Consider the following 12,769-nt stretch of genomic DNA (forward strand, 5'->3'; position numbering starts at 1 on the left):
CAGTGTCATGCCAGGAAAGAATTCCATTTAAATAATGTATGTTTTGGCTCTCAGAAATGGCATTTGTGTTTTATTCATCTGTATTCAGAACAGGAAGTGTTTCTCGAGGCTTTAAACTGTATTATACTGTATTATAACTATTCTACGTGCTGGAAAGGAAATAAGATTAAAAATGTGCTGAGACACAGAATAATATTAGTTCTCAGAATATTAATTTGGTCATCTAGCAGCCATTACTTGATTCTTTATATTGTTTTGTTTCAAACAGATGGATTATCTGCATTAAAAAAGCAAATGACCAAACGAATAAGAGTGGGGTCCTTAGCTTGATGGTCAGGAAATTTAAACAGCAGCCAGATGATACAGGCCAAAAGGATATGGTATCAAAAGAGGTTTTGGGTGAGCACCACAAAATAATTGAAAAGTCATTCTGTGTGCTGATATTGCTAGTTATCCTGTCACATACGTTAGTATTAGCCAATGGGGCATCCCTGGATGCCACTGTGGGCACTTCTTTTGGAATTAGTTTCAGGACATCATGTGGACATAAAAGAAAAGACTGGCTGTTTCCACTTTAGAGAATTATACTTCCTCTCCTCCCAAATCACTCATAGTTAAGCAGTTATGCTTATAAAACAGACATCTGATTAAATCAGACTTGTATGTGCAAAAGAGGTGTTATTGCTTCCTTTGGCTCACAATCCCCTGGCACCAAGCTAGTATACTCAGATGTATCCTAGATGAGTGGATGTGACTAAAGATGGGTAGAGGGACAGGGATCCTCTCTATAAGCCTTGGCTGCTGCTGCATCTCTACCAAAGTATCTCATATAAGGGAAGGTCATGATGTGAAAGTGGATTTTGGGACATCATCCTAAATAAGAAGGCTCAGCTGACATTACAATTCAGTGTGTGATAAGGGCCAGTCCTTTTTTTTTTTTTAAGATTTATTTATTAGAGAGAGAAGAAGAAAGTGAGCTGGAGCAAGGGGAGGGACAGAGGGAGAGAGAAAATCCTCAAGCCAGCTCCATGCTGAATAGAGCCTGATGTGGGACTGCATCCCAGGACCCTGAGATCATGACCTGAGCCAATGTCAAAAGTCAGACACTTACCTAACTGAGCCATACAGGTACCCCAATGGGGGCCAGTCTTATAGTACTTTTTCCTTGGCTTCTATCATCAAAAATAGATCTTGACCTTTTGAGTAGAAAAACTCTATTCTCTACTTCCTCCGCACATTGACAACAACTAGAAGAAAGCTCCCTGTTTCTTCCCTCCACTCTCTCAACTCTATCCACAGAATCCTTCTGTACTCCTACCTTATGAGAATTTTTCCCATACTAAGTAATTCTCTAATTCTCTACAGACACCAGCTGGGTCCTACCATTCAATTCTGACACCATCCCCCTGGAGTTAGTGTCAGATCCCACAGGTTAAGGTGGAGGGCTCAGTTCTACTTAGACGCCAGTCTCAAGTAGTGGGTCCTCAGGTTACTCACAACTTCCATCTGACTTGGCGACCAATCAGGAGTTTCCACAATCTCTTTCTCAGTTTCATTAATTTGCCAGAGTGGCTCCCAGAACTCAGGAAAACAGTTTACTGACTAGGTTACTGGCTTGTTATAAAAAGATACAACTCAGGAACAGCCAGATGGAAGAGATGCATACAGAAAGGTCTGTAGGTAAGGATGTGGGGCTTCATTATCTTGTTTCACCACCCTCCCAACACCTCCTCATCTTCACCAACCAGGAAGTGCCAAACCCCTTTGAGTAGGATTTTTATGGAGAATTCATTCCATAGGCATGGTTGATTAAATCATTGGCTGTTGGTGATTGAGCCCAATTTCCAGCCACTCTCCCTGAGCCTAAGGTGTGGTGAATGGAGTTGTGCATATAAGGATGGTGTTTGGATGGGAAGGGGTTGAAAGTTCCACCCTGAGGCTGACCAGGAGTGCCAGCAGCCACTAGTCATCTCATTTATATAGAAAAAGACACTTACCACTTTGGAAATCCCAAGGGTTTTAGAAGCTCGGAAAGCTGGGGTGCAGAGAACAAATATATATTTCTAGTAATCCTTTCACTAGTCCGTCAACTCTAATGCTGCTCCATCAAAAACTGGAGCTTACTTCTGTTTAGATTAATTACTCCTCAGATTGCTATGTAAGTAGACCTTCTTTCTCAACTGCCTTACTTTTCTTTTTGAAATAGACTGATAACTAAAGCTTTCCTCAGTTTAACATTTGTCCACAAATATGGACAGTGTCTTTGAACGCTTAATGCTAAAAGTGCTATTCTAAAATCTTGAATATTTTTGGGATCCCTGGGTGGCTCAACAGTTTGGCGCCTGCCTTTGGCCCAGGGCATGATCCTGGAGTCCCGGGATCGAGTCCCACATTGGGGTCCCTGCATGGAGCCTGCTTCTCCCTCTGCCTGTGTCTTTGCCTCTCTCTCTCTCTCTCACTCTCTCTCATGAATAAATAAATAAAATCTTTAAAAAAATAATAAAATCATGAATATTTTCAGCTGTATAGATCTCACTTCCTATTTTTGTCCCCAAGGTCAATAATTTTGTAAATATTCTTGAAGGAACCTATACAAACACTTCAAACCAGCTGTACCTAGAAGTGTGTCCCAGGGGCCCTGAGGTCAGGGCCAGGTGCTGCATCCTGGTGGCCAATCTCAGAGTTGGATAGGGCTTCAGTGGCTCAGGGTTGTCATGTAATGAGGTTTTAGAGAGTGACTCAGAAGTCAGCTTCCTTGGGGAAGAAACAAATCGTAACAAAGTTCCTTTATTGAACATTTTCTTTTTTGAACATTTTCTATGAACCATTCAGCTATGTACTTTGAATACATAATTCTAGTTCATCCTTACAACTTCAGAGGATGGTGCCATTCCCATTTAACAGACAAAGAAACTGAGGCTTACTGAACCTTAGTAACTGATCCTCCATAGAAGAGCTAGCAAATGGAGGAATCATGATTTAAATCCAGTCAGTCGTATCTAATTCCAAAGCATTAAACTACTTCGTAAAAATAATATAACAAAACATAAAACAAATGGAGAATTTGGTAACAAATAAGAGTGAAAGCTTGAAGTGGAGGATGGGAGAGAGAGCCCCTAATTATCCCCCAGTACATTTCTCGTAGCCATTTTTAAAGTGTTTTTGCAGCCAAGACTGGGAAAGAAGGCTTAAGGACAGTTTGGGAGTTAACAAACCTCAGTGGAACCCACTAGGACAAAGCAATACTTCCTGCCAAAAAAAGCCCAGCCCAGGAGAGGGCATAGGAGATGTGTAGACAGCTTCTTCTCATGAGTCCTAGATGTTCTCCATCTTCCTTTGAGCCTTGCCACACTCAATGTTCACTTAAAACCCCCAGGCTTGGTTAACTGTGAAAAGAATTCAATATATTCTCAAATCCCCCAAATCCACTTTAACAACAACCAAAAGAAAAAGGAAAAGTGGGAGGTTCTTACGTCATGATACATTTTTTTTTATTTCTGTAAATAAAATTTTATAAGATATACAAAAATTATGAAACTAGAAATCACTGTTCTACTCTTGGAGAAGAGATACTTCACACAATAATTTTGATAAATAATATTTATTTGATACTTCCATGTGGATGACACTGTGCGGAGTGCTTTTTATATCAGGTCATGCATTCCTTTGTGCAACCCAGTGAAGTCGCTGGTGGCCTAAGAAGCTGAAGCTTGGTGATGGAGCCAAATCTGACCAAACGCCAAGGGCTTGCTGCTTGGGGTGCGTCAGCCAATAGACCAGCCTGAGTCTTTGATTTAAGCAAATGTTTTTTATTACTTCTGGCAAGTAAGGAGACAGGAAGAGAGTCCTCCAAACACTGTTTCCTCTAACACAAACTGTAGGGCAGCTTTACACTGCCAGCCAGTGACCTTTTGGTCAGTTACTCTTGCAATTGGAAGCAATCACAGGAACTTAGCAAAACTTTGTAATCCTTTAAGCATGACTTTAAAAGCATTTGTTTAACTGTGTGATTTCCCAGGAACCTTATGATTTTCTTTGTTCCCAGACATCTGCTCCCTTGAGTAACTCTGGTGGACTTCCTGGGAACGGGGTAGTTCTGAAGGACTCGCAAAGTTGAAAAACAAGTTGGGAACAGTTTATAATTTTGTGTTGTGGTCTCTCTGATGGCTTTATCTCTCACTAACAATTGCAATAACCATCTTTGTATTAGCGATTAAGTTACAGTCCTAATAATAATGTGTATCTCCTTTAGTCTTGACACTGTTCTTTACATATCGCTATCTATATCTATATTAATGGCTCTGAGATACAAGGCTTATGGGGTAAAAATAGAAGTTACTCACCTTCAAAGCATATCTTGTGTGGGGACCAAGGACAGGCTACCCCAAAATGTGCTACTTTGGCATACTATTTTAAAAAGTTACTTAAAAAAAAAAAAGTTACTTAAGAGACAGCCTGCGTAAGAAGGACACTAAGACCCTCCTCTGTCCCCTAAAAAGCAATATATAAATCCCCCATGTGAGTGGTGTCCTCTCTGTACAGGGAGGTAAAGAAACATCCTTGCAACCAGAGATAGGACATTTAGAACCAAGAAGGCTGTATAAACAACCTTTGTAACTTTTTGCTAATGTATTACCACAGCCCAAATTCTGTTTAGATTTCCTGACTAATTAAAACTCCTAAACACAAGTTTTCTTTGGCCTGTCAAATGTGCACAAATTTATTGTCTCTTTGTCAAAAAAAAAAAAAAAAAGCATAAAAATTGCCTGCCCTGGTCATTCTTTAGGTCTCAATTTAATTTTTGAGCCTCTCTGCATATGTAATGAAACTTTTTTCCCCTCCTATTTGTCTCAGGTAAATTTAATTCTTAGTCAAGCTAGAAGATCTTGAAAGGTAGAGGGAGAATTTTTTGTTCCCTTCACCTGAATACTTGTCCTTTACTACATTTCCTTCCATACCAGTGCTCTGCAAACTTCATGTGCATATGAATCATCTGGTTATTTAGTTAAAATGCAGGTTCTGGGAACCCTGGGTGGCACAACGGTTTAGCGCCTGCCTTTGGCCCAGGGCGCGATCCTGGAGACCCGGATCGAATCCCACGTCGGGCTCCCGGTGCATGGAGCCTGCTTCTCTCTCTGCCTGTGTCTCTGCCTCTCTCTCTCTCTCTCTCTGTGTGACTATCATAAATAAATAAAAAATTAAAATAAAAAATGCAGGTTCTGATTCAGCAGGTCTGGGGTACAGCCTGATAGCCTACATTTCTAATAAGCTCCCCAGTGGCTAGTTTGGGAATCATCTTGTGTCTAGCAAGGATCTTGGATTTTGCTTCCCAGAATGAATTTTGAGGGCATCTGTGTCCCTGAGGGTATCACCCACCTTAGGTTGTTGGGTGGATACCTGGATATTGCACCTCAAACCTCTTCAAGACATGGGCTGAGAAGACAGCACTGTCTGAGGGTACCTGTTCCCAACTGAGGAAGGGGGAAGTTGAATTTTCCCCACTCTCCAGTGGCAGCCACTGTGCTTCAATGAGCTCACATTAGAATATTTACATCAATCCTTGGCCCTGGGGGTTATTTATGTTCTAGTGAGCTGGTGATTAAGTGCTATTGTAAGATTAAGAGTTCACAGCTTCATGGCTGGAATTGGTAAATAAAAGATTCCTTATTATTATTTTTAGCTTTTTTTTAGCTTTTCCTGGAGGCCAAATGGAGACCAGGTGCTTTACCCTAATGTGAGTGACAGCACAGTTCAGCTCAGTGAATGCTCAGTGAGAAATGACTGCTGGCTGGCCTCACACAACTGATGGGCTTTGTAAATTATCTTTACATTGAATTTGTGTAATGACTTTCAGCATGATTTCAGATTGAGTTTATATTGTTTTATATAACTGAGTAATGAGGCTAAGCTTATTTTTTTCCCTTTTTGAATAATTGATTGTGTAACCTTGAGCAAACTCTCACCTGCCTTGAGAAAGTATGTACTCAAGAGGATTAGCAACACAGCATTGCATACAAACAACCACAAACAAAGCACACACAGCACACAAAGGTTTAGGAGAGTTCCCTTACCTGCCAAATGGCAGATCCCTTCCACCTTTATAAATCTGTGATTCCTGAGCAATGCTTCTTAAAGTTTTTTATACATAATTTACTTGGAGGTCATGTTATTGTAGATTCTAATCTAGTAGGTCTGGGTTAAGACCCAAGATTCTGTAGTTCTAACAAGTCTCCAGGTGATGACAATGATGTTGGTGCATCAAAGCTCTACTAAGTAACTTCAGTAGGCTTTCCCCATCAAGAAACTAATGATTTCTTCATATAAGCAGGGAAATAGACACTTAGGAGAGTTCTTATTTAAAGAAATTCCATTTCACTATTTTTTTATATTCCCCAAATGAATGAGACCATATAATGTTTGTCCTTCTTCAATTGACTTATTTCACTCAGCATAATACTCTCCAGTTCCATCCATGTCGAAGCAAAAGGTGGGTATTTGTCGTTTCTAATGGCTGAGGAATATTCCATTGTATACATAAACCACATCTTCTTTATCCATTCATCTTTCGATGGACACCGAGGCTCCTTCCACAGTTTGGCTATTGTGGACATTGCTGCTAGAAACATCGGGGTGCAGGTATCCCGGCGTTTCATTGCATCTGTATCTTTGGGGTAAATCCCCAGCAGTGCAATTGCTGGGTCGTAGGGCAGGTCTATTTTTAACTCTTTGAGGAACCTCCACACAGTTTTCCAGAGTGGCTGCACCAGTTCACATTCCCACCAACAGTGCAGGAGGGTTCCCTTTTCTCTGCATCCTCTCCAACATTTGTGGTTTCCTGCCTTGTTAATTTTCCCCATTCTCACTGGTGTGAGGTGGTATCTCATTGTGGTTTTGATTTGTATTTCTCTGATGGCAAGTGATGCAGAGCATTTTCTCTATGTGCTTGTTGGCCATGTCTATGTCTTCCTCTGTGAGATTTCATGTCTTTTGCCCATTTCATGATTGGATTGTTTGTTTCTTTGGTGTTGAGTTTAAGAAGTTCTTTATAGATCTTGGAAACTAGCCCTTTATCTGATATGTCATTTGCAAATATCTTCTCCCATTCTGTAGGTTTTGTTGACTGTATCCTTTGCTGTGCAAAAGCTTCTTATCTTGATGAAGTCCCAATAGTTCATTTTTGCTTTTGTTTCTCTTGCCTTCATGGATGTATCTTGCAAGAAGTTACTGTGGCCAAGTTCAAAAAGGGTGTTGCCTGTGTTCTCCTCTAGGATTTTGATGGAATCTTGTCTCACATTCAGATCGTTCATCCATTTAGAGTTTATCTTTGTGTATGGTGCAAGAGAGTGGTCTAGTTTCATTCTTCTGCATGTGGATGTCCAATGTTCCCAGCACCATTTATTGAAGAGACTGTCTTTCTTCCAGTGGATAGTCTTTCCTCCTTTGTCGAATATTAGTTGACCATAAAGTTGAGGGTCCACTTCTGGATTCTCTATTCTGTTCCATTGATCTATGTGTCTGTTTTTGTGCCAGTACCACACTGTCTTGATGACCACAGCTTTGGTGTACAACCTGAAATCTGGCATTGTGATGCCCCCAGATATGGTTTTCTTTTTTAAAATTCCCCTGGCTATTCAGGGTCTTTTCTGATTCCACACAAATCTTAAAATAATTTGTTCCAACTCTCTGAAGAAAGTCCATGGTATTTTGATAGGGATTGCATTAAATGCATAAATTGCCGTGGGTAACATTGACATTTTCACAATATTAATTCTGCCAATCCATGAGCATGGAATATTTTTCCATCTCTTTGTGTCTTCCTCAGTTTCTTTCAGAAGTGTTCTATAGTTTTTAGGGTATAGATCCTTTACCTCTTTGGTTAGGTCTATTCCTAGGTATCTTATGCTTTTGGGTGCAACTGTAAATGGGATTGACTCCTTAATTTCTCTTTCTTCAGTCTCATTGTTAGTGTATAGAAATGCCACTGACTCCGGGGCATTGATTTTGTATCCTGCCACGCTGCCAAATTGCTGTATGAGTTCTTTTTTTTTTTTTTTTTTAAATTTTTATTTATTTGTGATAGTCACAGAGAGAGAGAGAGAATGAGGCAGAGACACAGGCAGAGGGAGAAGCAGGCTCCAAGCACCGGGAGCCCGACATGGGATTCGATTCCGGGTCTCCAGGATCGCGCCCTTGGCCAAAGGCAGGCGCCAAACCGCTGCGCCACCCAGGGATCCCTGCTGTATGAGTTCTAGCAATCTTGGGGTGGAGGCTTTTGGGTTTTCTATGTAGAGTATCATGTCATCGGCAAAGAGGCAGAGTTTGACTTCTTCAAATATCAGAAAGGGAGACAGAACATGAAAGACTCCTAACTCTGGGAAACGAACTAGGGGTGGTGGAAGAGGAGGTGGGCTGGGGGTGGGGGTGACTGGGTGACGGGCACTGAGGTGGGCACTTGATGGGATGAGCACTGGGTGTTATTCTATATGTTGGCAAGTTGAACACCAATAAAAAATAAATTTATAATAAAAAAATAAAAAAATAAAAAAAATAAAATAAAATAAAATAAAATAAAATAAAATAAAATAAAATAAAAATAAAGAAATTCTAGGGCAGCCGGGTGGCTCAACGGTTTAGCGCCACCTTCAGCCCAGGGCATGATCCTGGAGACCCGGGATTGAGTCCCATGTCAGGCTCCCTGAATGGAGCCTGCTTCTCCCTCTGCCTGTGTCTCTGCCTCTCTCTCTGTCTCTAATAAATAAATAAAATCTTTAAAAAAATGAAGAAATTCCAATGAATCTTTGAACATTATTTTTAAAAAATCTAAACATAAAGCATTTATCTACTTTTAAAAATATAAAATTTTACTACTACTCACTTATTAGAATGGCAATTTTTTTTAATTAAAAACTGGCAACTCCAATTGCTGTGAAGGATATGGAGGAATAGGAGCTTTCATTTATTGCTGGTGGGAATGCAATATGGAACATCCACACTGGAAGATAGTTTGGCAGTTTCTTATAATGCTAAACATAATCTTGTCTTGTATGACCCAGCAACCACACTTAAGCATTTGATAACTTGAAAACTCATACACATATACAATGAGCGTGCAATATTTATAGCAACTTTATAATTACCGGAAACTGGATGCAATCTACATATTCTTTCAATATGTGATCTATAAACTGTAGTATATCCTTACAATGGAAAACTATTCAGCAATAAAAGGAAATGATCAAAGCTACACAATGACATGGGTAAGTTAAATGTGTGTTACTAAGTTAAAGAAACTAGTCTGAAAAAAAAGCGAATTACTATATTGTTATAATTTTAACATCTAGAAAGGCAAAACTATAAATGAGGTGAACAGATCAACAATTGCCAGGATTCTCAGTGGGAAAATAATTGAATATGTGAAACATGGAATTTTTTTTAGGCAAGTAAAACAATTTTTTTATCATATTGTAATTGTAGATACATGACACTATGTATTTGCCAATATTCATAGAACTTCATGGCAGAGAGTGAACATTGATGTACGAAATTAAAGGTGATCATTTAGGAGATGGGGGACCAAAGTATGGAACAGAATCTTTACGAAAGAATCTGTATAAACAGGGTAAAGGGAAAAAATAAGTCACCTTGGAAATGAGTAGCAACTGTTGCGATTAAAGGCAAAGTGGACTGTTTATAAACACTATCCTGTAGTTGATAAAGTTGTTTCCCATGGCTGCACAGGCTAAAAACTCTGAAACTGCTATACATATATTCTGGAACTTGACTAAATAAATGAATGGCAGATAATAGGAGCCAGATTTCTCACTATTGGAGTGGCAATTTGCAGAGAAGCAAAGTGATCCAGGTAGTAATGAATTAGAGTTGGAGGTATCACTAAGATCTCATGCTTAGCTTAATATAGGTGATGATGTTTCCATATAGAAATATTTACAAAGATGACTATATGTGCAGATCAGTATACAGTTATATATTTCCTTGCTCTGTCAGCTGAGAAGACCTGAAACAATAAGACCCCAGTAGCAACAGGCACACCAAGCACCCACATCTTAACTTCTAATACCACTCACCAGGGATCCCTGAGTGGCTCAGTGGTTTAGCACCTGCCTTTGGGCCGGGGCATAATCCTGGAGTCCCGGGATCAAGTCCCACATCGGGCTCTTTGCATGGAGCCTGCTTCTCCCTCTGCCTGTGTCTCTGCCTCTGTCTCTCTCTGTGTCTCTCATGAATAAATAAATAAAATCTTTAAAATAATAATAATAATAATACCACTCACCAACGGAGGGAACCAGGGCTTCTTGGAAAATGGCTGATTCTAGGACTGAGATAGAAAATAAACAACATGGCTTAGAGAGTCCTGGAGTGCCAGCAAACAAGGAAGTGCTAAATCAACAACAGCAACAACAAATCTCCAATTATAGAGGTATATCAAAGGATCATAGCAGCCAACCAAAAGAGGTCCCAATTGCTAAACAGTGGAACAATTTGAGCAAAAAATAAAAAATGTATTTGATTATAATGTGCAGGACAAAATAAACATTCAGATTTCATTAAACTTGCAAAATCAAGTAAGGTCATTGTAGGGCTGACTTTGATAGACAAGTTGACCTCATATTGAACTCTTAGCTTTACAATCTCTAGTAGGTAGATCTGGTCCCCTAGAGACTGGTGCCTTTTGAACATAGACTCTGCTAATCTGTTAGACAATCACTCTAGAAGTTGGCTAAGCCAACAGAACTAAACTTCCCGGATGTGGGACTTAATTATGTGACAGTATCTAGTTCTGTGGATCCTTGCTGGTAAATGTTGCCATTAGTCTTGGGCAGGTGTTCTCTTAGAAACACTGGCTTTCAGGCTATTATGGCTCATCCTTTGTAAGAGAGGGTACATGATTATGTAAGACTAATATGCATGATTGTCCCCCAGCTCCCCATAACCCTTGCTTACTTCTGTCTAGAAATGCTAATGCTTAAATGAGAAATCCAAACCAAACAAATGAAACTATTTGAGGGAGCCATCCTTTTTCTTTATGGCAGTATGCTGAGATCTCCTTAATGTAATAGTCAAGAAATCAGAAGTAGTAAATCAGAGGCTTTTAGCACCCTTGAGACATTCTTTTTTTTTTTTTTTTAAATTCACCATGAATCTCAAGCTAATTTACAAGCTTTGATTGGTTCCAACTTTAAATGAAGCTCAGCTCAGGTAGGTCAGGTGAACAGTCTCAGTGGTCCAATTTCCTTCCATTACATGCAGACTACATCCTTCCTATTTAGAAAGTGTGTTGGTGATGTTTTGTCACTAATGACTGGCCTGCCTGTCTCTGAGGATGACAATGGCTTTTAAAGGGGTTTGTAATTGTTAGACTGTGCCAGTCCTTGTGATCTTCACTGTATACAGCAGTTACCTAATACCCCCAAGGTCCCTAGAGAATTAAACTAAAGCCTTCCGGTGCCATCTGGTGTATATTTTTAAAAAGAAAAAAATGAATAAAACCTCTGGTATGAAGCTGCAATGCAATTACAGTTTAACCTAAGGAAGGAAGAAATAGGAGCAATAATCTAATCAAGAACAAATATGTAACAAATGCCTTTGTATACAAAACTCTGCCAGTGAGAAGGACATGTGGTTCTAGAAAAATATAGTCTCTGACCTCAATGAACTCACAATCTAGTGGGAAGAACAGATGTACAAAGCAAACTGAAACAGAATGAGAAAAGACATACAGGTGAAAGGGACTAAGAAGAAAGCTAATGAGGAAGGACTGATCCTTTAGGGATAAAAATGGGACAAAGAATGTATTGCAAAGTAGATAAGACTAAATTTGATCTCAAAAGATGAGTAGAAATTTCCTGAATGAAAAGACCAGGGAAGGATATTCTAGGCAGATAGAAGAGAATAAATCAAAGATATGGCACTGTAAATATGTGTTGGGGGAATGTGGCATAATACCACAGGCAAGAACAGTTCTAGTCAAAATGTGGTCCATGGATCAATAACATCAGCATCAACATCTGAGAACTTAGTAGAAATGCTAATTTTCAGACCCTAATCCAGACTGTCTGAATGAGAATCTCTGGAAGTGGGACCCTGCAATCTGGGTTTTTCCCCTGATCTCTTGAGTAATGTTGGTTTGAGAAGTACTGGACTAGAACACTAACTGATTTTGGAGACCAACTATAAGAAAGGGAAGCAGGATAGATTGTAGGTGGGTCAGATCCTGATGAGTCATTGTCCTTAATTAAGCATAATTAAGGCAACTGAAAATATAGTGAATGGAATAAATGATAGGTTTTGCAAGAAAAATATGTTATCCCAAAATAAACATAATCTTGGGTTATGAACATCACAATGAAGTTCTAAAAACCCAGAACAAATTAAATGTGGGTACTTTCAAAGACCAGATCAGAGAAAGCCCAAATTAAATGTCAAGAGAGAGGGAAATTGTAAAGAGGACTGGATGTCAACCATGAAAAATTATATGAAACAGATGTGGATTGAAATAAAAGCAGAATTCACCTTTCTTTGGCTATGTTCTCTCAAGTATCTTTTATTCAACATGTGTTGAACACGTACTGTGTGCTAAGTATTTGACACACACTGGGGACACAAGCCAAGTGAGACTTGTCTCTGCTTCAAGAAGCAGATTTATTGCATAGTGGTCATTGCAATTTATGAAGTCTCTACAAGTGCCAATCACCACCTAACGTTAGAGATGATCTTAACCTCTAAGAAATAATAAGTAATGTATAGAAGT

The sequence above is a fragment of the Canis lupus genome, chromosome 22 (assembly GCF_048164855.1).
Source record: "Canis lupus baileyi chromosome 22, mCanLup2.hap1, whole genome shotgun sequence".
NCBI lineage: Eukaryota > Metazoa > Chordata > Mammalia > Carnivora > Canidae > Canis > Canis lupus.